Here is a 26,210-nt window from a genome sequence, read left to right as displayed (position 1 = left end):
AGAGGACATTGGACTGCTGCCAAGAATATTCTGAAGTACCTGAAAAGGCACAAAGATGACTTCCTGGTCTATGGTGGAGATGATGAATTAATTGTTAAAGGCTATACGGACGCAAGTTTCCAAACCGACAAGGATGATTTCAGATCACAGTCTGGGTTTGTCTTCTACCTCAACGGAGGTGCAGTAAGTTGGAAAAGTGCCAAGCAAAGCACCATTGCAGATTCTACAACTGAAGCGGAATACATTGCTGCACAGGAAGCAGCAAAGGAAACTATTTGGCTAAGGAAGTTCATAGGTGAACTTGGTGTAGTCCCCTCCATTAAAGGACCAATAGCTCTATATTGTGACAATAACGGAGCTATTGCACAGGCAAAGGAGCCTAGACACCACCAGAGAGTCAAGCATGTACTTCGTAGATTTCACCTTCTACGATAGTTCATTGAAAGAAAAGAAGTCGAGATAAGCAAGATTGGAACTGACGACAATATCTAAGATCCATTAACTAAACCTCTGCAGCAAGCGAAGCACAACTCACACACTACAGCTATGGGAATCAAGCATGTTGGAGAATGGCTTTGATGTCCTTAATTAATGTTTTAAAGTTTTAGAGTTTAATACTTTGTAAAACGTTTTGGTTAACCATTCATATAAATGAATAGAATTCATTTTCCATTTAATTTTGTGGTTTATTAAATGATGAGTCCTTTCAATTTGACGATATATATTCAAGCTAGACTGTAAGGACCAGTCCTGTGACTAAGAAATGTCTATCAAGTGAACTTGAATGTCAAAAGTTGAAATTGGTCCCTAGTCGGAAGTTTTCTATAAGGGTGGACGCATATAAAACGCTAGACGACTAGAATGCAAGATTACTAGTAGTTATGTTTCTTGAACTTTGTGGACATGGAAATGTTGCAATCATTTGCATAGATACTTGCTTTGAGAAGACTAGTATCGGACAGACCTATGAAACTTTACTGTAAGAGATGAAAATCTGTCATAAGTAATTTTTATTACATTATTAGACACTAATCCTCAATACCAGAATGATTTGAGATTACTTGTTTGAGAACTGGTTACTTTGACATTGTCAACCGTCGCACCGTAAAAGGAGACCATAACGGCAACGCTCAGATAATCACCTATCAAACGAAGTCTAACCTCAAGATCACAAGATTGGGATTTTCCTCCCATAAAGCGGGATGAGATGTTGAAAGTTGTACAAGACCACTCGGAGAGCTAGAAACTGAAAAATGCATGGTCGTGCTCAGATGAATAATAGGCTATGATTATCTGTTTATTTGATTAGTTGAACTCTGAAATCGAGAAATACCTCTGGGCATAATAAGGATGACTATTATTACCTTATGTTCATGAGCAAGCATCAAGCGACAAAGGAATTAGGCAATGTATACTTGTCCCTAAGGACAAGTAGGAGACTGAAGGAAATAATGCCCTTGGTCCAACTATGCATTCAATGCTAAGTCCAATAAATGCGGTTCAGTATTAATTAATTAAGCAAGTTAATAATTCAGTGAGATCAAGTGAGCTGAATGCCTAGCTAGAGGCCGCTTCAGTTCAAGTGGAATTAATAATATTAATCCACAGCTTACTCTTGACAGAACCCGTAGGGTCACACAAATAGTACGTGAACGGATCAAGTATTTAAGTGAATTTAATACTCTATTTATGAACATTCGGAAACGACGGATATCGGTTCCAGTGGGAGCTGAAATCGTCAAAAGGCAAAATATGAATACTCCGGAAATGATGATATTGCCGGAAACAAAAATATGGATCGTAACGGAAATATATATTATCCAAGTCGTAGATGTTTCCGGAAACGGAAACATGGTACGTATCGGAAAATATTATCGGAAATAGAAATATTGCCGGAATTGGAAATATTGTCGGAAACGGAAATATTACCGGAATCGGAAATATTGTCGAAATCGAAAATAAATTCCGGAATCTGAAATTGTTCGAATCGGAAATATTAAATGTTGTTAGAAACGGAAATGAATTCCGAATCGGAAAACGAAACGGAAGCGCGACGTACGAAACGATTGTCGGACGAGCTTGCTAGACGCAAGGCCTAGCACGAAGCCAGGCCCGCGCCTAGCGAAGCCCCGCGCACAAGAGAGTAGCGAGGCAGGCCCAGCAGCAGCGCCCATCAATGGGCCGCGTGCTGCCAGCACCCAGCCTTGGGCCGAGCCGCGCACTAGCGCCCCTTGTGGGCTGCGTGGCTGCGAAGCCACGTACGACCGAGTCCTTGGTCGTTTAGGATTGCTTGCTTAAATCGTTTTCCTAATTCTACTCGATTTGAATATTTTGTTAAATCTGAAACACTTAGGTGTCTAATTAAACATTAAATTCTAATAGATTAATTTAACTTGAATCCTAATGGATTTAGTTATTTAAATCCTAGTAGAAATCTAAGTTTGTTATTTCCACCCTATAAATATGTGGTTCATAATCACAATTTATATAAAACAACCCAATAAGTATTCACATAGATTAAGTTCAAGTGGGAATTTAATAATTTGCCTAAACTAATAATTAACCTTTCCAAATAAACATAATACCTTAGAGAATATCCTAGTTGGTTGAATCTAAGGCGAATACGAACGTGATGTGGACTATCTACGGAGGGGCAACATTTGGAGTCCTAAACTTGTTCTTGTTCGGTTCGGGAGCAGCTAGGGAAGGCACGCATCACATGTATGTATCCTAATTATGCTAATTGACTATGTGGCAATTAATTTGCATTCTTGGCTTTATGATTTTTCCGCATGAAATATATGATTTACATTTGTCATAACCTATCACTATTTGTGTGACCCTACGGGTTCAGTCAAAAGTAAGTTGTGGATTAATATTATTAACTCCACTTGAACTGAAGCGGCCTCTAGCTACGGATTCAGTTCACTTGATCTCACTGAATTTATTAACTTGTTAAGTAATACTGAACCGCATTTATTAGACATAGCATTGAATGCATACTTGGACCAAGGGCATTATTTCATTCAGGTTGAACCTAAGGCGGATCCGAACGTGCTGTGGAATTTTTACGGAGGGGCGACACTTGGAGCTCTAAAGACTTGTTCTTGTTCGGTTCAGGAGCATCTAGGGAAGGCACGCATCACATTATATGTAACCTAAATTATGCTAATTGACTATGTGGAAATTAATTTGGATTTCTGGCTTTATGGTTTTTCCGCATGAATTATATTGTTTGTATTATTCATAACCCTACATAAGCATTCCATTTTCATTTCATTCAGATTGAGTGTGGGTGATCCATTTATGCTGCAAACGCTTTAATAAAATATTTATTTTATGCATGTATTTCAAGTATGAATTTTAAACATTTAAAGATTTTGAGGATTTGAATTAACGTTTTGATGGGCCTTTAATGGTAACAAGTTTTTTGGATTTTTAATACTTTTCAAAGCATATTAATTATTAGTAGTTAAGTTCCGCTGCAAAATTCTGATAATAGCCGCCTTAACCATTTTCATGGTGGTGGTATTGCTGATGAGCGGCATTCATGTCGCTCTAAGCTTAGGTTTTTGTAGCATTTTATTATGATTTTTGGTAGATTTAGATAGCATTTGTTGCGTTTATATGTACTTATTCCATCATTGAAATTTTCAGGGAATTATTGGAGAAAGATGGAAAACAGGTGGAAAATAGCTCGAAGCAGGCCCGTGCGATCGCACGGAAATTTCGTGTGTTCGCACGGGTCAGAAAAGTTGGTATTAAAGTCAAGAAGACTGTGCGACCGAGTTCCAGATCCGAGTGTTCGCACAAAATCGCAAAATCGATGCAGGAACTTTCCAGTTTTGCGTGCACTCGCAAGCCATTTCAGCCCCCTCGCACGGGATTTTTGTGTGCACACACAGGATTCTCGTGCGAGCCCATGAATATTTTGTGGAATTTTGCTATCTCAGGGCCTTGCGGTCGCACGGAATTTTTGTGTGTTCGCACGATACGAAGGAGATAATTCGTCGCTGAGCCTGTTCGCACAAAATAGTATCCTACTCGCACCGGTGCGATCGCACCTGGGTCTCCGCGATCGCACGGCTGCGCGGGCTGGAACTTTTCTAGTTTAAATTTTCTAATTCTTGGGAACATATAAATATATTTTTAGATTTTATTTTAAACACATTAATTCATAATTAGATTTTTCAGCAAATTAGAGAGGATAGTTCCTAGTTCTTCAAGCTTGGTAGGAGAGAGAAACTTCAATTTGGGGAAACTTCAACTTGTAATTCTCTTTCAACTCTAGAATTCTTATTGCAATTTCAATTCAATCTTTAATGATTTACTATTCTTCTTGAGTTCTTGATTTTTCAATTGCTTTGATGATATTGTTGGATGATTCTTATTTTCTTTTGTTGATTCTCAATTGAATTCTTAGATATTGATTCTCTTAATTCAATCTTCAAATTCAATGTCTACTTGCTTTCAATCTTTAATTTCCTTAGTTAAAACTATGAGTAGTGAGTAGTTTCTAGTTAGGGATAGGGGAGAAAACTAGGGATTTAATTGGGGGAATTGAAGGATGATTCATGATTATTGATGTGATTAAACTCTGATTTGATGCTAGGAATTCCATGATTAGTGAATTAGTAGTTGCAAATGCTAGTCCAACTAAGATAGATTGGAGTGTTTCATTTTAATTTGGCAAGACATTGTGAATCTCTATGTTGCATGTGAAAAGTTGGTTTCAATTGCTAGTTCTTTAGTTTTAGGATTATGCGAGAGCTTTTCCTAGATTAGAGAGCTAAGCGCGTTCTATCCGAGAGGTGGCGAGCGCGTCATTAGATGCTTTTCCCCTATGTGTCAAGTCATTGCATCATGAGTATGAGTTAAACTTCATCCTTCCCCTAATTTGCCCTATGTCTATCCCCAATTCCCTAACGCTTTCCTTTATTTGCATAAATCGTTTGATAGAGTAGCTTTGTAGTTGTTAAAATCAAATTCAAACTCCATCCTAAACTAGCTTAACAATTTAACTCACTTCACTCCGTTTCCTTGGGACGATCCCTATGCTTGCCGCTATAGTCAATATAGCCGGTTAGTTAGGTGTTTACAAATTTTGTTTGATAAGGTGTGTTTCATTCAACGACGGAAAATACCTCTATCAAATGCCTTTGTAATTCCTTTTATTTATTAGAGAAACATAGTTTTAAAAAACAAGGAATTAATAGGACGGGTATTACAGGGAAGCTAGGCATTGGTTGTGATGAGACTTTCAGTCCGGTTGTCAAACTGGCTACTATTTGGTGGTCCTTAGTATTTCTTTGTCTAAATCATGGCACATTCATCAGTTGGATGTTAAAAATTATTTTCTGCGTGGAAATTTGAGTGAAACTGTCTATATGTGTCAACCTTTGGGTTTATGCGATCCAGCTCGACCAGATCATGTTTTCTTGTTACAAAAATCTCTTTGTGGCTTGAAACAGGCACCCTGGGCTTGGTATCAACGATTTACAAACTTGGCTACCACCATTGGTTTTTGAAAAAGCATATCAGACAATTACCTTCTCATTTACAGTCATGGTACAGACATTGCATGTCTTTTATTGGATGTGGATGATATTATCCTTACTGCTTCTCATATACTCTCATACGCACCATTATATCCCAGTTAAGCTCGAAATTCCCTATAAAAGACTTGGGTTCGTTGAGCTGCTTCTTTCGTAATGTTGTCACTCGGGATGCGAATGGTCTTTTAATGTCTTAGAAGAAATATGAAGAGGATATTCCTGATTGGGCTGGCATGGCCCATTGCAAACCTTGCCTCACTCTTGTCGACACAAAAGGGAATCATAGCTCCCAATCAGGCGCATCCTGCCCCAACCCTACTGCTTATCGTCTCCTAGCTGGCGCATTGCAATACTTGACTTTTACTCGGCTTGACATATCTTATGCGGTACAACATGTGTGTTTATTCATGTATGATCCTAAAGTCGAGCCAATGGAAGCTTTGAAACGCATTCTCCGTTACGTTCAAGGTACGATTGATTTTCGTCTACATTTATATTCATCATCTATACAATCCCTTATATCGTACACATATGTTGACTGAGGTGGATGCCCGGACACCCGGTGCTCCACATCCAGGTATTGCGTTTTCCTTGAGGATAATTTTATTTCTTGGTCTGCAAAACGCAAACCCACTCTGTCTAAGTCTAGTTTTGAGGCGGAGTACAAGGGCATCGCTAATGTTGCCTATGAGTCCTGTTGGCTTCATAATTTGTTTCTTGAGCTACATCGTCCGATCCGGAAAGCTACCTTGGTTTACTGCGACAATGTAAGTGCGATTTTTACTTATCTGGAAATTCGGTTCAACATCAGCGCACTAAGCACATTGAGATGGACATCACTTTGTTCGTGAAAAAGTTAGATGTTGAAAAGTTCTTATTTTACATGATCCATACCGTTATCAGATTGCCAATAATTTCACAAAAGGTCTTCCGCGCGTACTCTTTGATGATTTTTGAGATAGTCTAACCATTCGTCGACTCCTGCTTCGACTGCAGGGGGTGTGATAGAATATGTATGACGTATATGTAAATTTGTAATTAGTTTGTAATTACTAGATTAGCCTTAGCTAAACCCTAAACTAGTGATGTATATATTCTGCAAATTATCAATGAGAAATAACGGCAAATATTTCTCACAATAAACACTAGATGAAAGTTTCATCGCGATTTTATTCTTGCACTCGCTTTTGTTGTTAATCGTTATGACCTGGCAAAAATAATTTGTTTTTTTGTTCAAATGAGCCGCAAAGGCAATATAAATTACAAATGGTGTAGGGATTCAAACTTGAGACCTATCGTACACAGGCCCTCGGTTTAACCACTAGGTCAAGACATCATTGGTTAAAAAAAAATTGCTCATATGCGAGTACATCCAGATGTGAATCTTACTCTAATCATAATCTCAACAAAAAAAAATACTGACAAATATGAAGGAGGTCTTAGCCTAACGGTAAACTATTAAGGCATATATGCGACAAACTCTTGAGGATCGGACCATTGAGAAGTTAAAATTACAGTAAACTAGTATTGTGTTTGGATATGAAGATTTCATTTGAATTCCGGAATTGAGTCAATTCTACTGTTTGGAAAACTTGGAATTTGAAATTCGGAATTGACCCAAATTCTAAAACTGTTAAGGATAGCCCATCAGACCAAGAATTTGAGATTACAAGTTAAAGCATGTCATTTAAAATTCTCAGCCCACATCACATTCTACGACAATTAAACATTTATCTTTTTTCTCTCTCCTCCCACAATTCTTCCTTCTTCCTCGACCTTTTTTCCTCTCTCCTCTGAGACTTCGAGGCTTTCTCTCTCTACTCCGCCATCTTCCTACCTTTCAATTTACTTCTGATATACCAATGTCTCTGCCGTATTATTCTCTCTCCTTTTTCTGCTAGAAATGGAGCACATATGCTTCTTGGGATGCCTTGCAACAACACCGATGACGATTTTTCTACTTTGATATGAAATTCTGATTTTATTTTTTGGCTACAAGTACCTTGATATGTTACTTTTCTCTACCAAGTATTTGAAATCACTAGATTCCGGCGAATAACGATGATTCGAGGCCCGATGTTAGGGTTAGGGTTGCGGTCGACGCTTTCTGTGGCGGGATCAAAGAGAGGTGAATATTTTAGAAATAATTTGTGGAGGATTGAAGATTATGTTGAATTGAAGAAAATTTATGATGTCGAAGGATTGATGATTTGAAGGATTTATGTTTGATGTTTCATTTGACTTGGCTACTGATTTTTTTTCCTTTTTAGTCAACAACTTCGCTGAACCTTTTATTTCTAATATTAAAATTCAAAGTGTTGATTGTATAATTCTTGATTTTTTCCCCCTCAAAATTAAAATATGTTTGATTTTGAAATAAAAATTATGTTTTCTCAAACAACATAGGGTATTTGAAATGATTGGATTTAGAATTCTTATTTTTCCCAAACACGTGAATTGGAATTGAATGGCGGAACTTGAAATGAAGGCAATTAAAATTCATCATTTGAAATGAAATGTTCATATCCAAACACTACCTAGAAGCAATTGAAAAATCAAGATTGATTTTGATTCTCTCTAACATATTAAAGGAGAATAATACAACCAACTCATCATGAAAAAGAATTGACTACAGCTCTAGTCAACAAAAAAATGTGTAATACGAAGCTAATGATATCATTATGGCTCTGTTTGGTAGGGCGTAAAACGTTTTCATGGAAAACGATTTTCCCCTTTTTCATCATTTTACGTTGTTTGGTTGGGTAAGAGATGGAAAACAATTTTCCATGACTCCCTCAAAGGTAGAAAACCCTTTTCCATATGAAAGGGAGGGAAACCCCTTTTTCTTCTTTCCTCCTTACATCCCTCTTCTTTCTTCCCCTCAATCTTCACCATCTTAAGCAAAAGTAGTTTGAAATTGTGTTTTCCCTTGAAAAATATTTTTCATGGAAAATCGTTTTACAATGCAAAGTTTTAGCCTTACCAAACGGAGCCTATGTGTTAGAGCATAATGAAAAATTATAGAATACATATTTGTAATTAATGTAATTTAATTATTTTGTAATTATTGTGTAATTACTAGAATATCCTTAGATAACCCTAATCTAGCTATGTATATATTCTGAGAAAATTAATGAGAAATCACGGCAAATATTTCTCACATGGTATCAGACGTTTAGGTTTTTCCTCCACCACAAACCCTAGCAGCTGTCTCCTTCTTACTTCTCCCCTATCTTCTCCATGGCAAACATTCCCAAGCTACACCCTGCCACCACTGTTGCAAACATCAAGACGTGCATTCTTGTCACCCTGGACTACGAAGGCACGCAATACAACAATTGGTCCACCCTTATGCAACTGCACTGCCGTGCACATATGGTCCTCGACCACATCATCCCTGCCGCCCCTCCTTCCCCTACCACCGAGTCTGAAGCAGACAAGGTTGCCGCAAAAGCTATGTGGCAACGCCTAGACGACATTGTTCGTCAATGGATATATGGTACGATCTCCAATGATCTTCTCAACACCATTCTCGATCAAGAGGACTCCGCACTCGATGCATGGAACCGGCTTGTGCGTCTCTTCCAGAGCAATAAAAGTGCTCGTTCCCTTCATCTCGACACCCTATTTACTACCACGAAGCTGGATCAATTTTCTGGTATTAAACCCTATTGCACTTGCATCAAAGTCCTCTCCGACAATCTCCGAAGCGTAGGTGCTCCGGTGTCAAATGATATAATGGTTCTTCGCCTTTTACAAGGTCTCACTGCCAAATACAAATCCTTTAGAACCAATGTGCAGCATCGTGTTCCCTTACCTCGTTCGAGGAGGTCCGCTCTATGTTGGAATTCGAAGAGGACTCCGGTCTAGACGGCGACTCCGGTATGGTTCCTGACACCGCTCTTTATAATGTTGCTAATGATCATGTTGTTGGCAATGGCCAGGAACATCATCCCCATCACAATAATAACAGGCACAACAACAATAATAACCATCATCGTGGCAAGAAAGGAAACCGTGGTCGCGGCGGCAACAACAACAAGCGTCACCACAACAGGAACAATAACGGTGGGGGTGGCCGAAACAACCAGCAACGACCCTCTGACCACCAGCCTTACGGGGCAGCTCCTCTTTACAGGAAGTTCCCACCGTTGGTAGCTCACTTGACTCATCAACCATGGGCTACTCCACCCTGTCCGCATCCATCCACGGGCTGGCGATACCGCCCTACGGCCCCGCGTCAGCCCTCTCCGCAACAGGCAGGAGTATTGGGGCACGACCTCCACAGGCATACTTCATGGCAGCACCTCCCTCAAGCTATGCTCCAACTGGTTACATGCCCATATGCATTGAGCAAGCTATGCACACCATGTCCTTACACCCTCCTGGTGAAAACGGGTACATGGACACCGGTGCAACATCGCATATGACGTCCTCTCAAGGCCCAACCTAAAGGCAGCAGTATAACGGCTACCTCCCCTTGGGAGAGTTGGTCCACGAAGTCATGAGGTCGGGGGCTCCTAAGACTAAAACCTGGAGGCAAGAGCAGAAAACGCTCAAAATCGCGACCCTGCTCCCTCAGGTACCGCAGCCATTTCATGCTGGGAAAGATATCCGACGGGAACAGATTGACGTCTTCCTTCCCCCGGACCATAGGAGGAAGATGTTTTGCAAACTCCTCGTCTGAGGAGCTAGAGGAGTCATCTTCAAAATCCTCGCGGGGAACGCGGGAACGGGAAGCCACATTCTTTCTTCTCCTAGGAGAAAGTGCTGTTCTAGTGGCCCCGTCTCCTGTATCATGGGAAGAATAGACTCCACTCCTACTCCTTGGGACGGGTTCGAAAAAGGAAACCCTATCGTCCCCCTCTCGCGGTGCAGCCCATACCGTCCTGCATAGGGACAGGACGTCTGACTTTAGCAATGAATGAAAGGGATAGGTGTCATAACCCCCAAGACGCCTCCATAGAATACTATAAACAATAATGAGAGAGGTCCCACAAGCATGCAAACAACAAGGTTTTGATAAGAAAACTTACTAGAAAATGATCAAACTGATGAGAAGTCTTGGCAAAATCCTCTAAACCCTCAAGAACACTGGACAGCAAATCCAAGAACACTCAAGCGCACGCACCAGCAGATCTTTGGCAGAGCGGAATTTACTTTCTCTCTCTAAAAGAAAAATCGCTCTGAAGTAACAAAAGAAAAATGAAAGAGGAATTGAAGCTTTTAAAAGAAAATCTAAGCTCGGAGAAGCCCTCACACGTGGCGTTCCTCCCTATCAAGCAGCCTACCCCACAGTGACAAGGGGCATCCTCCTTGAGGGGCAAATTATGTGGCCTAAAAGAATTCCACCTAACTGCTCCATCAAAACCCAGAAGAAAGAGCCCAAAAGCTTGCCTACGGGCATTCTCCAAAACTGCACAGAGCCCAGGCCCAAAAGATAAAGAGGTCCGAATTGGGCCTAAATAAGCCTACATGACCAATGCAGGACACGTGTCCCAATCTTGCGTAAACTCTCAATCATGCGGGACCAGTTCCCGAGCAACCCTAGCACTATAAATAGTGCAAATCCCTAGGTAAAAAGGCAATCAATTCTGACTCAGCAACAGAAAACCTATCTTTGCTCTGCCTTCTCTCTACAAATTACTTATCTCTCTTGCTTATACTTACTTAAGCATCGGAGGGAATATTCCTACGGGAATATTCTTGTTTTGCAGGTTGCCAGAAGTTCGTGCCAGGTCATACTTGATACCTCCGAGGAGCGCGTGCCACGTCAGCACCGTAAAAGTTCCCACAACACTTTCACATTTCGATTTTAGATACCCGTGTCATATGTCTGAGTAGGGTGAGCCTTGGTTAAGTGCCAAGTCCTATTGACAATGTCTGATTCTTTTTCAAAGGGGATTCGCAAGCATTTGAATTACCATGAACGGGTGCCCTAAGTTTGAAGGAACGATGGGGCGATGCCGTAGGACAATTCTCTTTATTGCAAGGTTACTGCCTTTACTATTTGTTGGCGATTATGACTGTGTCTAGTGGTGAAAGAAGGTCTTTAAGTGAGTTACTTTGCTTTAGGGAGGGTCAAGTCGAGTACTTTAGAGGTCATGGACGCTCGCGCTAGCCCCCATTCAATTGAGGCAAAGCAATCTTTTGAGTATTGGCTAAGTGCCTAGGAGTGTGAGTGCTCCTTCTGACAAGGGTACGTGCCCTTATTATTTTTCGATGTGTGCTCATTTTGGCATCTTGATGACTCGGATTCTTTCTTTGACTTAAATTTTCTTTCGACTTGGATTGCAAGTAATTATATTTCAATTAGGGACTCTGTTTTTTATTCTTGTTATTCTATAGGCTTTATCATTTTTGCAAATTGGTTGGACCGAATCATGGATTGCCTACGTATCCGCCTTAAATAGATTTAATTTGGAATCAGGTCTTGCGTAGTTTTTATCCAGAAAATGGTTTCTTAGAATGCCGATTTTAAACAAGTACGTTCGAGTGGAATCGTAATGTTTGAAATAGGGTGAAATAAGTGAAGTTTTTTTTAATCTGCTGCTTTGCCGTAAGCCAAAAATTTGTTTTTTTTTTTTAAGTACATGTATTAGCACAAAAATCTTTTCATGTATTTTTTTGGTACGTATATCTGAATACGTGCTGTACCCCCCCAAGTGTTTCGTTATTTTTCCGGGTATGTGCGGATAAAATGACGAGCACTTCTGGACAAAATTTGGCAAGCAGAGAGAATCAGCGCCCAGGCTGGGGCGTTAAGGATTTCGGCGCCCAGCTCTGGGCGTTGAAAGTGATTCCTGGGGAGATTTCTTGGCGTTGCTTCTTTTCCTTTTGTGCCAAATATTTGTGAATCTTTTTTATGCGCTAAATGCTTCTTCTTTTTTTTTCAGACGAATTTTAAAGGCGCTTTGCAAAGTTTCTTTTTTATTATTTCTTCTTTTTTTATGTAGAATGTACTTTTTTATTTGTCTCTTTTTTGTATTCGTGACTCAAGGTGGTTTGAAAGATGGGTTGAATGTATAGGTATTAGTCAAGCATGAGGATTGGAAAGGGTAGAAGATCGTAGAACTTTATGTAGTTTTTGTGGTATGATTTGGATTGGTTGACTCAATTCTTTCCCTTCGTTTACTTGGGTAAATTTCGCACTTTGGGAGGTACGGGCTAAGTATTTCATGGCTCGCTCTTTTCGCTTTCCCTTTTCTCTTTCTCGTTTTTCCTTTTTTGTTTGGGATTTCTCCCCCTTTTTATTTGGGCTAAAAGGTATATGGTTGTGGTCTTTGAGTCACGAGGCGAGACTGAGTGAGCCTCGTTTGGTAGGCCTATAGTGGACCTTTAATTTTAGTAGCCCTAGGGTGGACCTTTAAATTGTCTTACTTTGTAAGCGTATTTAGTCGTTTCTTAAAATATGCAAATAGCGTAGATTCAAAATGCTATTTTTATTTTATTGAAATTTAACGAAAGAATTACATCGAAAATAATTTTTTGCTTCTTTACAGATTTCAGTTTCCGGGGTTTAATTGGAAGTTGTGATTTAGACTCGAACTTTCATTAATTTTTCTGATTATAACCCGTGTATGAATACAAGGAGGTGGTCTAGACTCAAAATAATGACGTGGCGTAAGCCTATAATACTTGACCAAGCGACTTTCAGACTTAGGCTAATTGGACCATAACTTTCGTTGGTTGACACTTTAGATTTTAACCCTTGGGTGTTCATTTGTCATGCGCCATTTTGCTTAATGTTGGCAAGGTAGTTAGTTGGGGAGATCGAATTTTCATTTTTACAAGACTAGAATCATTAGTGCGGCTTCCCTCTTAGTGTGTATTTCTTGACCCCAATGGTAGCCTTATGGCTTGCCGATTTGGGTATTTTCATGGTTCGTCACGTTGCATTCATGGAAAATATTTTAGTCCGTAGTTAGGAGTACTTCAAGGAGCGAGTGGCTCGAGAGGACTATGATAGTCGTGACCCAATGTGATCATAAGCCTTGAGGCCATTAATTTTTTTTGCCAATGGTATTGACACCTTAGGTTCATTTTGGGGGTTGTGCGACTATGGATGAATGATTTTCAGAATGTGACTGTTTCCATTTTGCAAATACTTGAATTTCATAATATATTCTTTTTATTGGTGAGAGAGAGTATTGAGGCCGTAGATTCTTAGCAAGGGATGACAATTACATATGGGTGCTTATTGATTTAAATGTTAGGAAGGGAGACTCAATATGGTTTAACCTTTTAACTTGCAAAACGACACCAAGCATTAGGACCGATTCTATGTATAAGACAACTAAGACTTAGGATTTAGATTGTACTTTGGCATAGCCTAGTCTAGACTCGGATTTTTTTATTTTTTTATTCGAACGTTATTTTTCTTTGAAAACTTTAGTCGAACATCATTTTTTGAATACTTTGCCCATGTGAAATTCAAGTTCATTTTAATTAGCATGCTCGGTTTTGGTGCCGAACATTGTCGTCATAGGAGGCCTAATGACGACACAAGGAGTTTTTTATTTATAAGTCGTTCTTAGAATCGAGTCACTTTTTCCATGCGTCCTCGTAGCAACTTTGTTACGTATTTTTTCATTGCTACGTATATTTGTGCGCGGGTACCGAGGCTACTGTGCCTGACCAAAAGGCCAGGCAGCAACTTCAGCGCCCAACTCTGGGCTGGGCGCTGAAAATGCGTCCCTGACTGGTACTCGTATTCTATTCGCGTATTCTTTTTCGTATACACGACTTCATTTTGCGTGCTTGCCTAATAACGTCCTTTACGCGTTGCAGCGTTGTGGGATACGTTACAGGTCGTCCTGGCGTCGCTTATTTTTGTGGCGATCGCCCGGGGTTGCGGAACACATACTTTGGTATAACTCTTTGGCCAATTGGTGTTTATGAATGTTTGGGCAATTTTTAGGGTCGTTGGTTTTCTAGCATTATTTGTCACACACAATCACATAATTCGCTACACATAACTAACATTACAACATGAAGCAAAAAAAAATATGTCACGTAGTTTATGATAGGCTTCTATGGGTAATATTTGCACCGGCTTGGTACCGCTTCTATCGTAGATCCAACACATGCCCCGGTCGAGGTAGTGCATTCAACAGACGAATTTCGTCCCAAGAGGCCAATCACGATGTAAGCCAAGGGGGCATGCACCAATGAGAGGGACCTAGTGGGCGAGCGATTGGGTTTGGGACAGGTGTACTACTAGAGAAAGTGCCGAGTGGACAACATTCGAAGAGTATGCACCCCCCGAGTGGCGATGGGTATCCTTAGTCCCAACTCCCGAGATGAAACACACCAAGGGAGCCAAGATTCGTTATGCGGTTCTATCCGTTCACATTACTATGCTGATTTTCAGGTCGTCCCAACTTGATAAGGAAATAAACGCGGAGTAGGATCGTTTCACCCTTCGGCTATTTTGATTACCTACGAGCACGAATATTTCATTAACGTTCCCCAGTGGAGTCGCCACTGTGAGGGGGTCGAAAAAGCACGAGGCTAATGCGTGACCTCGTCCCTCGTGGGCGTGACGTTGTCAGATCAAGTGTAATTGGATTTCCTGTGAGTTTACACCCAATCGACTAGTAATATAGGAGTCGCCATTCAGTTTTTAACGACAATGAGAAAAACTGACAAAACCCGGTTATCGTGACATAAAGGGAGTGCAATTATGTTCGACCACGACGGCCATAGGTTCCCTTGTGATCCCTGGTGTGGGGATCGCTCAACGTACACCCGCAGGGCAGAGATTGAGAGTTCGAGGGACTGTAACTTCCGAGAGGAGTGCTCATCGATAAATCTAGAGGCAGGTTATCCTTACTAGCTCAGCATAAATAATTGAAGGGACATGCGTTAAACTATTAAACTATTCTGAATTGATTTTAGCAATATGCAACACATAACACTAAATCGATCGTGATTATCTTATTTAGATTGATTTAAGGTACCTAGCATGATAATTCAATTTTCCAAGGTATTATCTTATTAGGCGTGATAGATCAATCAATTTAATAGTTTGACAATTTTATAAAACGGTGATGAAAGCGATTAAATCATATGAGGGACACATTACAACGCACCCTTGAGAGGTGCGTTACGGTTCTCAGAAAACTAACCACTTGGCTTTGCAATTTCTCCTTTTATTTAACGAATCTCGGGTTTCCAAGCAATGTTCCAGTATTTAGGCTTAATTCATCAGCTACAAGGGGCAGGATGTGTTCTGTTCGACTTTTGGGTCGATTGCGACAGAACGCCGGATCAATTTCGCAGCGTTAGGCTAGGCTTAAGGCTAGAGTCAATACTCAGGTTATGGAATTGTCTATCTTCTTCACGTCGGTTTTGAGGTTTTTTTATAGGGAAAGAGTTTGTGGAAAGATAGATTTTAAGATAAGAATCCAAAAAGAATCCGGAAATAAAACGGCCCCAGGCATTTTCAGCAACCAGGGCTAGGCGCCGAACATTTCGGCGCCTAGAACCAGGTGTTGAAAATGGGATCTGGGCCGAGTTCTTTGTCAGATTTGGACTCTCAGAACGCGGAGCTTTTGAGACTTATCCGAGTCTTTTAGTGCGTATTAACTTTATGACGGAATGCGTCTGGGCCAGTTACGAACTCTAGGTTCGTTAGGATTTTAATTAATACGTAACTCTTACTTTCGAATTATACCAGGAATAGAATGCCTTTTGCAAATTCTATCTCTTTTAGGATTTATGTTAGAGTGCAACACCTAATTCTGACAGGTTTCTATCTTTTATGACTTTGCCACTTTTAACAACTACCTTTTACGGCAGTTACTATCTTTAGCAGGTTTCCATAAATAGCAGTTTTGGCTGAAATGAAAAGGCTGATTGAGATTCGTTATTTTATAGGAGATGCGTTGCCAAGTGGAGATTTGTGTTCTCATCATCGAACCTTCCCTTTCGGGAATGGGGACAAAAAGTAGGTGTCTACAGGGGGCCCTTTATCCATTCACCACAAAATCTCGGCCACAACCATCTTCATTATTTCTTCTGTTTTCAATGTTGTTACTTCAGACATTTGGCATTCCCGATTGGGTCATCCGAGAAATGGTATTCTTAGTAATTTACGTAGTAATGCTTTGATCAAATGTAATAAGGCTCCTATGAACTCCTGTCATTCTTGCCCTTTGGAGAAAATGGTTAAATTGCCTTTTAATGATTCTTTATCATTTAATACTATGCCATTTGATATTATTCACAGTGACCTTTCGACATCTCCAATTGTCAGTACTTCCAGTCACAAATACTATATCCTCTTTCTTGACAATTTTAGCAATTACTTGTGGACATTTCCCATCACCAGAAAGTCCCAAGTTTTCAAAGCATTTTTATCATTTCGGACTTACGTACTCACTCAATTCGAACGAGAAGTGAAAACTTTTCAAAGTAATAATGGCCGTGAATTTGACGACAGTTCCTTTCACTCCTTTTGTGAGCAAAACGGCATGTCTTTCCATTTCTCTTGCCCTCATACATCACCCCAAAATGGCAAAGCTGAACGCAAAATTAAATCGATTAATAACATTATTCGTACTTTGCTTTGCCATGCCTCCCTCCCCTCTACATTTTGGCATCATGCCTTAGACATGGCCACCTATCTTCTCAATATTCTTCGTACTAAGGTTTTGGGGTACAAATCTCCTACTCAAATTCTCTTTCAAAAGGATACTACATACACTCATCTTCGAGTTTTAGGTTGTTTATGTTATCCTCTCTTCCCTTCTACTCAAATTACTAAACTCCAGGCCCGTTCGACTACTTGTGTTTTCCTTGGGTATCCTTCTAACCACCGGGGGTATAAGTGTTACGACATCTCCAGTCGTAAAATCATCGTCTCTAGGCATGTTTGGTTTGACGAAAGTCAGTTTCCCTTTGCCAAACTCCACTCACCACCGTCAACTTCTTATGAATTTTTGGGGGATGACTTACCACCATTACATTACCATTATTTGAATGAAATTGCAAATTCTGGTACTATTCCAGTGGCCCAGCCCACTCCTGCAACAGTCCAGCCACACTTGGCTCACCTTGGGCCATCAACTCCTCTATCCCCTTCGGCCCAACCCCCCAATCTCTCTCATGTGGTCCATCAGCTTGCTGACTCCCCCATCAGCAGCTCCCCTCCTTACCGCCCTCCCCATCTTCGTACTAGCCCAACTCCACCAGTAAGCCCAGTTCGCTACACTGAACCGCGGCCCAGACCGCCTCCTCCCCCAGCCCAGCGCATGGGTACTCGTAGCCAACACGGCATTCATAAGCCTAACCCCAAGTACAACAGCCATGCTCTCCATGCCACAACCAAATCCATCTCACCAATTCCAAAAAACCCATTAAGTGCACTAAATGATCATAATTGAAAACATGCTATGCAAGATGAATTTAATGCTCTTATTGAAAATGGGACTTGGGAATTAGTACCTCGTCCTCCTGATGTTAATGTTATTCGGTCTTTGTGGATTTTTCAGCATAAAAAGAAATCTGGTGGTTCTTTTGAGAGGCATAAGGCTCGTCTTGTAGGTGATGGCCAAACTAAGCGGGAAGGTATCGATTGTGATGAGACTTTCAGCCCGGTTGTCAAGCCAGCAACTATTCGGGTTGTTCTTAGTATTGCTTTATCTCACTCATGGTCAATTCATCAGCTGGATGTTAAGAATGCATTATTTCAAGTTAATCTGAATAAGACTGTCTACATGTATCAACCCATGGGTTTCAGGGATCCTGCACAGCCTGATCATGTTTGTCTTCTATGCAAATCTTTGTACGGTTTGAAACAAGCACCTAGGGCTTGGTATCAAAGGTTTGCGGATTATGTTGCTAACATTGGTTTTTGTCACAGCCAGTCAGACAATTCTCTCTTTATTTACCTTCGTGGAAATGACATTGCTTATCTATTGTTGTATGTCGATGATATTATTCTTACTGCATCTTCAGATTCTCTCAGACGTACCATCATCTCCCAGTTGAGCTCCGAGTTTGCAATTAAGAACTTGGGTCCTTAAAGTTATTTCTTGGGCATTGCCGTCTCTCGGGATAAAAATGGTCTTTTTATGACTCAGAAAAAGTATGTAGAGGAAATTATTGATCGAGCCGGCATGTCCCATTGCAAACCTTGCCTCACTCCCGTCGACACAAAAGGCAAGCTTAGCACCACATTCGGCGCTCCATATACGAATCCTACGCATTACAGGCAGTTGGTCGGTGCCCTCCAGTACTTGATGTTCACTCGTCCGGACATTTCGTATGTCGTTCAGCAGGTATGCTTGTTCATGCATGATCCGAAAGTTGCTCACATGGATGCGTTGAAGCGCATTCTCCGCTACATACAAGGTACGATTGATTTTTTTTTACACTTGCATGCTTCCTCTATTCAATCTCTTGTATCATACACGGATGCCGATTGGGGTGGTTGCCCGGACACCAGACGCTCCATTTCGGGGTATTGTGTATTCCTTGGGGACAACTTAGTCTCCTGGTCGGCCAAACGGCAGCCTACAATGTAGCGCAGAGGCCGAATACAGAGGGGTAGCCAATGTTGTCTCTGAATCATGTTGGCTCTGCAACTTGTTACTTGAATTGCATTGTCCGATCCCTAAAGCCACGTTAGTTTATTGTGATAATGTGAGTTCTATTTATCTCTCTGGTAATCATGTTCAGCATCAACGCACTAAACACATTGAAATGGATATTCACTTTGTTCGTGAAAAGGTTAAACGTGGTGAAACACGTGTTCTTCATGTTCCGTCCCGTTATCATATTGCAGACATCTTCACTAAAGGTCTTCCGCGCGTACTCTTTGATGATTTTCGGGACAGTCTAACCGTTCGTTGACCTCCTGCTTCGACTGCGGGGGTGTGATAGAATACATATTTGTAATTAGTGTAATTTAATTATTTTGTAATTATTTTCTAATTACTAGAATAGCCTTAGATAACCCTAATCTAGATATGTATATATTCTGAGGAAATTAATGAGAAATCACGGCAAATATTTCTCACAAAAAAGAAAGTACTACATCTCTGAAACTAGGGGAAGAGCATGCAATTTCCTTATTTGCTGTTTTACTTGGCTGGTTTGACTGGCTGTTCAAGTTGGCTACTTTTGTTAGCTGTTTGACTATGGATTGGTTACAAAAGTGTTTGGTAAAATCAGTTGTTGGTTGTAGTTATGTAAAATGACATTTAAGGACATTTAATGTCTTTTTTTCATTTTTAATACATACTTTGTATTATGTCCGGAGTAAAACGTAATAACAAATAAATTAAATATACATTAAAAATAAATTACTTTATGCGGTAGTATTTATAGAATATTATTTTAACTAATAACTAATTGTTAGTAATTGATAAATACTAATTACTAATTAATTAATAATTATTAATTAATAATTAATATTAAATATTAAATATTAAATATTAAATATTTAATAATTAATATTTAATAATTAATAATTAATAATTAATAATTACTAATTAATTATTACTTAATAATTTATAATGAATTATTAATAATTTATAATTAATAATTAATAATTAATAATGAATTATTACTAATTATTATTACTCCATATTAATTATTATTAATTATTATTATTAATTATTAATTATTAATTATTAATTATTAATTATTAATTATTAATTATTAATTATTAATTATTAATTATTAATTATTAATTATTAATTATTAATTATTAATTATTAATTATTAATTATTAATTATTAATTATTAATTATTAATTATTAATTATTAATTATTAATTATTAATTATTAATTATTAATTATTAATTATTAATTATTAATTATTAATTATTGATTATTAATTATTAATTATTAATTATTAATTATTAATTATTAATTATTAATTATTAATTATTAATTATTAATTATTAATTATTAATTATTAATTATTAATTATTAATTATTAATTATTAATTATTAATTATTAATTATTAATTATTAATTATTAATTATTAATTATTAATTATTAATTATTAATTATTAATTATTAATTATTAATTATTAATTATTAATTATTAATTATTAATTATTAATTATTAATTATTAATTAATAATTATCAAGCGACAAAGGAATTAGGCAATGTATACTTGTCCCTAAGGACAAGTAGGAGACTGAAGGAAATAATGCCCTTGGTCCAACTATGCATTCAATGCTAAGTCCAATAAATGCGGTTCAGTATTAATTAATTAAGCAAGTTAATAATTCAGTGAGATCAAGTGAGCTGAATGCCTAGCTAGAGGCCGCTTCAGTTCAAGTGGAATTAATAATATTAATCCACAGCTTACTCTTGACAGAACCCGTAGGGTCACACAAATAGTACGTGAACGGATCAAGTATTTAAGTGAATTTAATACTCTATTTATGAACATTCGGAAACGACGGATATCGGTTCCAGTGGGAGCTGAAATCGTCAAAAGGCAAAATATGAATACTCCGGAAATGATGATATTGCCGGAAACAAAAATATGGATCGTAACGGAAATATATATTATCCAAGTCGTAGATGTTTCCGGAAACGGAAACATGGTACGTATCGGAAAATATTATCGGAAATAGAAATATTGCCGGAATTGGAAATATTGTCGGAAACGGAAATATTACCGGAATCGGAAATATTGTCGAAATCGAAAATAAATTCCGGAATCTGAAATTGTTCGAATCGGAAATATTAAATGTTGTTAGAAACGGAAATGAATTCCGAATCGGAAAACGAATCGGAAGCGCGACGTACGAAACGATTGTCGGACGAGCTTGCTAGACGCAAGGCCTAGCACGAAGCCAGGCCCGCGCCTAGCGAAGCCCCGCGCACAAGAGAGTAGCGAGGCAGGCCCAGCAGCAGCGCCCATCAATGGGCCGCGTGCTGCCAGCACCCAGCCTTGGGCCGAGCCGCGCACCAGCGCCCCTTGTGGGCTGCGTGGCTGCGAAGCCACGTACGACCGAGTCCTTGGTCGTTTAGGATTGCTTGCTTAAATCGTTTTCCTAATTCTACTCGATTTGAATATTTTGTTAAATCTGAAACACTTAGGTGTCTAATTAAACATTAAATTCTAATAGATTAATTTAACTTGAATCCTAATGGATTTAGTTATTTAAATCCTAGTAGAAATCTAAGTTTGTTATTTCCACCCTATAAATATGTGGTTCATAATCACAATTTATATAAAACAACCCAATAAGTATTCACATAGATTAAGTTCAAGTGGGAATTTAATAATTTGCCTAAACTAATAATTAACCTTTCCAAATAAACATAATACCTTAGAGAATATCCTAGCTGGTTGAATCTAAGGCGAATACGAACGTGATGTGGACTATCTACGGAGGGGCAACATTTGGAGTCCTAAACTTGTTCTTGTTCGGTTCGGGAGCAGCTAGGGAAGGCACGCATCACATGTATGTATCCTAATTATGCTAATTGACTATGTGGCAATTAATTTGCATTCTTGGCTTTATGATTTTTCCGCATGAAATATATGATTTACATTTGTCATAACCTATCACTATTTGTGTGACCCTACGGGTTCAGTCAAAAGTAAGTTGTGGATTAATATTATTAACTCCACTTGAACTGAAGCGGCCTCTAGCTACGGATTCAGTTCACTTGATCTCACTGAATTTATTAACTTGTTAAGTAATACTGAACCGCATTTATTAGACATAGCATTGAATGCATACTTGGACCAAGGGCATTATTTCATTCAGGTTGAACCTAAGGCGGATCCGAACGTGCTGTGGAATTTTTACGGAGGGGCGACACTTGGAGCTCTAAAGACTTGTTCTTGTTCGGTTCAGGAGCATCTAGGGAAGGCACGCATCACATTATATGTAACCTAAATTATGCTAATTGACTATGTGGAAATTAATTTGGATTTCTGGCTTTATGGTTTTTCCGCATGAATTATATTGTTTGTATTATTCATAACCCTACATAAGCATTCCATTTTCATTTCATTCAGATTGAGTGTGGGTGATCCATTTATGCTGCAAACGCTTTAATAAAATATTTATTTTATGCATGTATTTCAAGTATGAATTTTAAACATTTAAAGATTTTGAGGATTTGAATTAACGTTTTGATGGGCCTTTAATGGTAACAAGTTTTTTGGATTTTTAATACTTTGCAAAGCATATTAATTATTAGTAGTTAAGTTCCTCTGCAAAATTCTGATAATAGCCGCCTTAACCATTTTCATGGTGGTGGTATTGCTGATGAGCGGCATTCATGTCGCTCTAAGCTTAGGTTTTTGTAGCATTTTATTATGATTTTTGGTAGATTTAGATAGCATTTGTTGCGTTTATATGTACTTATTCCATCATTGAAATTTTCAGGGAATTATTGGAGAAAGATGGAAAACAGGTGGAAAATAGCTCGAAGCAGGCCCGTGCGATCGCACGGAAATTTCGTGTGTTCGCACGGGTCAGAAAAGTTGGTATTAAAGTCAAGAAGACTGTGCGACCGAGTTCCAGATCCGAGTGTTCGCACAAAATCGCAAAATCGATGCAGGAACTTTCCAGTTTTGCGTGCACTCGCAAGCCATTTCAGCCCCCTCGCACGGGATTTTTGTGTGCACACACAGGATTCTCGTGCGAGCCCATGAATATTTTGTGGAATTTTGCTATCTCAGGGCCTTGCGGTCGCACGGAATTTTTGTGTGTTCGCACGATACGAAGGAGATAATTCGTCGCTGAGCCTGTTCGCACAAAATAGTATCCTACTCGCACCGGTGCGATCGCACCTGGGTCTCCGCGATCGCACGGCTGCGCGGGCTGGAACTTTTCTAGTTTAAATTTTCTAATTCTTGGGAACATATAAATATATTTTTAGATTTTATTTTAAACACATTAATTCATAATTAGATTTTTCAGCAAATTAGAGAGGATAGTTCCTAGTTCTTCAAGCTTGGTAGGAGAGAGAAACTTCAATTTGGGGAAACTTCAACTTGTAATTCTCTTTCAACTCTAGAATTCTTATTGCAATTTCAATTCAATCTTTAATGATTTACTATTCTTCTTGAGTTCTTGATTTTTCAATTGCTTTGATGATATTGTTGGATGATTCTTATTTTCTTTTGTTGATTCTCAATTGAATTCTTAGATATTGATTCTCTTAATTCAATCTTCAAATTCAATGTCTACTTGCTTTCAATCTTTAATTTCCTTAGTTAAAACTATGAGTAGTGAGTAGTTTCTAGTTAGGGATAGGGGAGAAAACTAGGGATTTAATTGGGGGAATTGAAGGATGATTCATGATTATTGATGTGATTAAACTCTGATTTGATGCTAGGAATTCCATGATTAGTGAATTAGTAGTTGCAAATGCTAGTCCAACTAAGATAGATTGGAGTGTTTCATTTTAATTTGCAAGACATTGTGAATCTCTATGTTGCATGTGAAAAGTTGGTTTCAATTGCTAGTTCTTTAGTTTTAGGATTATGCGAGAGCTTTTCCTAGATTAGAGAGCTAAGCGCGTTCTATCCGAGAGGTGGCGAGCGCGTCATTAGATGCTTTTCCCCTATGTGTCAAGTCATTGCATCATGAGTATGAGTTAAACTTCATCCTTCCCCTAATTTGCCCTATGTCTATCCCCAATTCCCTAACGCTTTCCTTTATTTGCATAAATCGTTTGATAGAGTAGCTTTGTAGTTGTTAAAATCAAATTCAAACTCCATCCTAAACTAGCTTAACAATTTAACTCACTTCACTCCGTTTCCTTGGGACGATCCCTATGCTTGCCGCTATAGTCAATATAGCCGGTTAGTTAGGTGTTTACAAATTTTGTTTGATAAGGTGTGTTTCATTCAACGACGGAAAATACCTCTATCAAATGCCTTTGTAATTCCTTTTATTTATTAGAGAAACATAGTTTTAAAAAACAAGGAATTAATAGGACGGGTATTACAGGGAAGCTAGGCATTGGTTGTGATGAGACTTTCAGTCCGGTTGTCAAACTGGCTACTATTTGGTGGTCCTTAGTATTTCTTTGTCTAAATCATGGCCCATTCATCAGTTGGATGTTAAAAATTATTTTCTGCGTGGAAATTTGAGTGAAATTGTCTATATGTGTCAACCTTTGGGTTTATGCGATCCAGCTCGACCAGATCATGTTTTCTTGTTACAAAAATCTCTTTGTGGCTTGAAACAGGCACCCTGGGCTTGGTATCAACGATTTACAAACTTGGCTACCACCATTGGTTTTTGAAAAAGCATATCAGACAATTACCTTCTCATTTACAGTCATGGTACAGACATTGCATGTCTTTTATTGGATGTGGATGATATTATCCTTACTGCTTCTCATATACTCTCATACGCACCATTATATCCCAGTTAAGCTCGAAATTCCCTATAAAAGACTTGGGTTCGTTGAGCTGCTTCTTTCGTAATGTTGTCACTCGGGATGCGAATGGTCTTTTAATGTCTTAGAAGAAATATGCAGAGGATATTCCTGATTGGGCTGGCATGGCCCATTGCAAACCTTGCCTCACTCTTGTCGACACAAAAGGGAATCATAGCTCCCAATCAGGCGCATCCTGCCCCAACCCTACTGCTTATCGTCTCCTAGCTGGCGCATTGCAATACTTGACTTTTACTCGGCTTGACATATCTTATGCGGTACAACATGTGTGTTTATTCATGTATGATCCTAAAGTCGAGCCAATGGAAGCTTTGAAACGCATTCTCCGTTACGTTCAAGGTACGATTGATTTTCGTCTACATTTATATTCATCATCTATACAATCCCTTATATCGTACACATATGTTGACTGAGGTGGATGCCCGGACACCCGGTGCTCCACATCCAGGTATTGCGTTTTCCTTGAGGATAATTTTATTTCTTGGTCTGCAAAACGCAAACCCACTCTGTCTAAGTCTAGTTTTGAGGCGGAGTACAAGGGCATCGCTAATGTTGCCTATGAGTCCTGTTGGCTTCATAATTTGTTTCTTGAGCTACATCGTCCGATCCGGAAAGCTACTTTGGTTTACTGCGACAATGTAAGTGCGATTTTTACTTATCTGGAAATTCGGTTCAACATCAGCGCACTAAGCACATTGAGATGGACATCACTTTGTTCGTGAAAAAGTTAGATGTTGAAAAGTTCTTATTTTACATGATCCATACCGTTATCAGATTGCCAATAATTTCACAAAAGGTCTTCCGCGCGTACTCTTTGATGATTTTTGAGATAGTCTAACCATTCGTCGACTCCTGCTTCGACTGCAGGGGGTGTGATAGAATATGTATGACGTATATGTAAATTTGTAATTAGTTTGTAATTACTAGATTAGCCTTAGCTAAACCCTAAACTAGTGATGTATATATTCTGCAAATTATCAATGAGAAATAACGGCAAATATTTCTCACAATAAACACTAGATGAAAGTTTCATCGCGATTTTATTCTTGCACTCGCTTTTGTTGTTAATCGTTATGACCTGGCAAAAATAATTTGTTTTTTTGTTCAAATGAGCCGCAAAGGCAATATAAATTACAAATGGTGTAGGGATTCAAACTTGAGACCTATCGTACACAGGCCCTCGGTTTAACCACTAGGTCAAGACATCATTGGTTAAAAAAAAATTGCTCATATGCGAGTACATCCAGATGTG

The sequence above is a fragment of the Spinacia oleracea genome, chromosome 5 (assembly GCF_020520425.1).
Source record: "Spinacia oleracea cultivar Varoflay chromosome 5, BTI_SOV_V1, whole genome shotgun sequence".
Classification (NCBI taxonomy): Eukaryota; Viridiplantae; Streptophyta; class Magnoliopsida; order Caryophyllales; family Amaranthaceae; genus Spinacia; species Spinacia oleracea.
This window is presented reverse-complemented; position numbering follows the sequence as displayed.